Consider the following 5,589-nt stretch of genomic DNA (forward strand, 5'->3'; position numbering starts at 1 on the left):
GTAATTGTGTGTGTGTGTGTATATATATATATATATATATATATATATATATATATATAAAAGGATATATATATATATGTACCCTTTTATATCATCATTTTAATTTATAAATTTCTAATTTAATTTGCTATTGATATGAAGTATAAATAAATACAAATAATTTGTTTGTGTTAGATTGCAGGGTGTGTTTAAGTAACGCATTGACTATTCGTGGCATGCATTGACAACTGCATGTTTGCTTGGTTCAGTCACTGGCTTTTCAAGAATTCCTCAACTTCTAGGTCTTTAAACATGACACATTTGATGTTATAGGGTCATATAATACATTACCTCCTGCGTTAAAGAACATGTGTAGCCTACAGGGCATACTAACAAACATGGCTTGCTTTCACCATTCCTTTCCTTTCCTGTTTGCGCCTGTGACAACAAAGCCCCCGATTCCCCTGTGCTATCAACTTACTGCGCCAAAAACGTGAGAGTGTCTCTTCTTTTCGTAGAAATTCCTAAAGCACAGAGAAGCCTCATTCAGGGAATCACGTGTGCCAAGAACAAAAGATCTGGCGCTCGGCCAGAAGCCTTTGGGGGATTCATCTGAACCTATAGGGAACATGGACATCCCAGCATGTACCCATGAACACACCTGAGGAACATCAGCAATATTTCCTCTCTCTAGAAGACATAACGTAATAATACATCATTCTGCCTGAATGAAGCGCTGTTTAAGAACAGCATTACACATAAAGACAGGAGACAAGATGTTTGTAAGTAAGAATCTGCACTGTGCAGCCAGTGCTAACACAACGTCATATGATTATGAATCAAATAATATTCAATAAGGCCTTATCCTTACAGTTCATCCGTATGCTTCATTTCACCATACAGTAGTCCCTGCTGAGGGAAGACATGACGACGTATCTCATATTTCATCAGGTCTGATGATGGCTGAAGCCTGTTAAAGCAGACGAGATGTTTGTAGATAGGAATGCGCTCCGTTCCCAGTCATGAGGCCAGCTGCTGCTCAGATATCATCATGTGAATCATATCATACTCAGAGAGGATGAGGTTATAGAGAGTGATAACAGATAGGGTTTGATTTCCCACCAAAATCCACAAATCTCTGTTCAGTGATGAGCAGTCTTATTATTATTCAAAGTAAAGTTATTTAATGTCTCTTGCCAAGGCTGCATTTATTTGATAAAAAATACAGCAAAAACAGTAATATTGTGAAATATTATTACTATTTCAAAGAACTAATTTCTACTTGCATATGTTTTAAAATGTAATTTATTCCTGTGATGCGAAGCTGTATTTTCAGCATCATTCCTCCAGTCTTCAGTGTCACATGATCCTTCAGAATTCATTCTATAGCCTATATGCTGATTTGATGTTCAATAAACATTTCTTATTATTATCATTGCTGAAAACAGTTGTGCTGCTTAATGTTTTTTTGTGGAAACTGTGATACAAATTTTTCAGGATTTTTCAGAATAGAATAGAACAGTATTTATTTCAAATTGAACGTATCCTTGCTGGATAAAGGTATTAAAAAACAATGGAATGGTATGGTATGTCCAACGAGATTATTTTTTTTTTAATTAATACTTTTTTTTTGAAAATTACAATAAAATTGTTATTTTACATTATTCAAAATGGAAACTTACTAACTCTATTTTGTAATTATTTTGAATGTTTTATCACCTTTTAGTTCCAGACCCAGTTTTCTTAAAAAGATCCTAAAATATCAAAATCTATTATAAAATATTTATTATTCTTTTTTTCTTTTTTTTTAATTACGATAATCTAAACAGTGTGTGAAATATGCAGGGTAAATTTATGTATTTTTTTTGTGTAAAATTGATTTATATTATCGTTTACACAGATTTTGTATATATTGTTTATGTCAGCTTTGTTTTTTTCACCAACACAACCAAACATTTTGTTAGTAAACTTTTCCAAAAATCAGTGTACTTGTTTACCAAGGAGACAACATTGTTGAAGAGCTTGACATTTTTTTTAAGAATATACAAACTTTTTAATTGAGAGTTATTTACAATCAAGCTGTACAGTAATTTCATAAAATTACGTGAATGAATTGTGAAAATATTATTTGGTTGCATGTATTTAAAATGTAAAAATTGCTATGACGAAGGAGGTCAAAATTAAAAAGAAAAAAAAAAAGTCATTTCTAATTCAGAATCAAAATCAGAATCACACTGTCAGAATCAAACCCAATATGTTAACCAAATATAAACCATTTATGTAGTTGTGATGCAAAGTGGTGGAAATTGTAATGATATTCTTCCGTAAACTAGACATTGTTTGTGGACAAATTAAACTAGTGAGATTGTAATAGGTGTGTCCATACATTTTCAAAATAGGTTGTTTATTGGCATCCATGGTTCCATGAAGAAACTTTAACATCCGTGTAACCTTCTCATTGCACAAACAATGATTTGTAATAGAAAAAGGCTCTTTAGATTATTCACACTAAGAAAAAATGGTTTTTAGGAACTCACTGAAAGCTTCTTTGAGGAACCAAAAATGATTCTTCTGTGAAACTCCCTTTAGGAAGCTTTATTTGTAAGAGTGAAAGAGTTGCACGTGAGTTTGGGAACAGAATGAGGATGCAGGTGGTTTGGAAGGATTTGTTTGTTTCTGACATCATTACAAACACTAACTGCTGGAGGGGGAGACACCTCGGAAACACATCGATCAATTCACATGACAAGGGAGAGGAATGAATGACAAACTCCCTCAGATACAAGGACATTCCAGTGTGTTCACCTCACTGCATGGGCTGAACCAATCAGAGTAAGTCGTCATGAAATCATGGCTGGAGTCGTGGGAGGCTTTCCCTGCCTTATACTCACTGTAACTCGATTCACGCCATCCAGGCACGAAACCTTACTCCAATACTTGCGGTATCTATTTACGCAATATAGCTTTAGTCCAGGCGGGATGTCCTCACAATGATTCTCCTGTCCCTGTTCTCGAGCGTGCCGGAGAGGAACCAAGGAAGACTTGTGTGAAAGCCATTTCAGCTTCTCAGTTTCTACTTGGGTGTCCATATTGTTACCGCAGATTCTATAGGGAAAATGAAGGGAATTTTATCAGCATTTAATATCAATTAGTTTATTATGTGAAACTTCAAAAAGTGTTTTTTTTTTGTTATATGATAAGAAGCACATGTGGAATTGCATGCATGCTTTTAAGTCATGACTTTTTTTCTTAATTTAAAGTACAAAAAGTCACAAACCTTTTTTTTAATATTCAGATCTATTGGATATTTGTCTCCAGCTTCTTCATTATACACGGGTAAATAAATGGGTAACTATGGTGACCAACATTTGTTTTCTCCCATGCTGAAACACATTCCCAGTGCATGACGTGTTGACCTGTCTAAAAACTGTCTGACATATAATGAGAGGTGACTGGTTGTAGGTAGAAATGCTAGTTTTGCCAAGAATGAGTCACATCATTTAATAAATTACAATTAAGAGTGAGATTACTATGCACTACTCATAAAAAAATGCAAAATTATTTATTTGTTCTCAAATACTTTTAAACTTTGTTTCTTTCTAGCTTTAGATTTGGAATCAGATTAGATGTATGTGTGTATTTATTTATTTTTCACTTAAAAATTTAATAATAATAAAATGTTATGTTTTAATATTCACTTGGTATGATATGTTATAAATTGTATTAATTAATTAATTTTCATTATTAATAATTATTATTTTCCAGTCCTTAAAATCCCACCCCCAGGTTTCAGTCAGATTGATTGGTTGATACAATCAATACAACAGTGTATGTGTATATATATATATATATATATATATATTTTTTTTTTAATAAACATTTGTGGGCCATTTACAGGCAGCAGGAATTAAGCTCACACATTAACTTGCAATAACAATACAATAACAATAACTAAATAAAACCTTGATACTGATTGAAAACACCTGAATTTGCAAGTGTCTTAGTGAAATCTATCAGAAAGAACTGGCAAATCGGGTTCAGTCCATGAGGATGAGATGCACTATAGTACTTAAAGCAGTTGGTGGAAAACGGCGACTTATAATAAAATAAATAATAAATAAATAAAAGCAGTTGAATGTGAGATGATGATGTGTGTGTGTGTATATATATGGACTCACTTATTGTATGTGTGCGGCGCAATTGAATGTTTTTTAAATCTGAGGTAGAGGTTGTCTAAGACATATGTGAATCTAATGAATTGCCACTGAGGACTTTCTGATAACAAATGGCAAAATATGAGAACAGAGACCTTTTTTATATAATGAATTTTATCTGTTCACAGGGCCATTGCTTAATTTCACATTTTTATATTTCTAAAATTATAGGTGGACCCTAACTCCTGCAGGCCCAATAAGTAGGCTATACTAAAACTTCCTCATCGCAAAACCTCCTGAGAGCGACTGTCTGTGCACTGTGCTAACAGGCTTGAAGACGGGCCCTTTGTGAAGGGATTTCATTACGTATAGCATTTCCATTGCACTCACGAATCCCTAGAAATATTCCCACCTTTCTCTCCATTATCTATGCTGTGAGTATAAGACACTGCTACATGTGTTCAGGGCTGAGATGAGGTTGTTCACAGATAGAACAGGTTAGCTTCTTACATCATTAAACGTGTGAACCGGTTTTCATAAGAGACACTCTGAGCTAAAGGGACAGGTTTGCATGACAGACTCTCACGCCTACAGCATTTCAGTTTGTTCGTCTCACTCCTCTGGGCTAGACAAATCATGATAAACTCAAACTCATGGAATCAAGGTTGCAGTTGAGGTGGAGAACAGAGAGGGGTGTTCACCTCCTTATGCTCGTGTCAGTCAGTGCATGAAACCTCTAATTCCTGTGCCTGTGGTATTTCGTTTTCTCGGTATTGCCTCAGCACAGAACATGTAGGAGAAGAAAGAATGTGATTGAGGGAAGACTCATGTCAGAGGTATTCTCAGGACAGACATTGCTTAACAGGACCAGATGTAGACTTATGCAGCTCTTAGCCAATTGACTCGTGGCAAATAGATGTGAGGAGATGCATGACTGACAGTTAAATATTAGTAATTTTAACAGAAAAATATTGTGAAAATGATACACCCTGAGAAAAAAGGTACAAAACTGTCACTAGGGCGGTACCCTAAAGCTAAAAGAGAAATGTTTGCACCTTATAAGAATCAGAATGAGCTTTATTGCCAGGTATGTTTACACATACGAGGAATTTGTTTTAGTGACAGAAGCTCCACAGTGCAACAGAATGACTGACAAGACAGGACACAGATAATAAAAAGAATAATATAAAAATATGCAAAATAGACAATGTACAAAAAAGCAAAAACACAATATATAATATAGACAATATAGACAATTTTGTATGTAAATGTATTGTTTGTATGGATGTATTGATTTCTTTTTTAGGTGAAGGTGGTCTCTCCTCTCTCATTAGGTCATAGATCTCTCTTATCATTACTCTGCCCTCTCCCCTCATTGTGAATAACAGTTGAGTATAAAAGCTTTGGTGCACCTCCTCACTGGACCTGGCAACGCTCCTGAAGTCCAGAGCTCATA

The sequence above is a fragment of the Sinocyclocheilus rhinocerous genome, unplaced genomic scaffold (assembly GCF_001515625.1).
Source record: "Sinocyclocheilus rhinocerous isolate Xijiao unplaced genomic scaffold, SAMN03320098_v1.1 scaffold287, whole genome shotgun sequence".
Lineage (NCBI taxonomy): Eukaryota > Metazoa > Chordata > Actinopteri > Cypriniformes > Cyprinidae > Sinocyclocheilus > Sinocyclocheilus rhinocerous.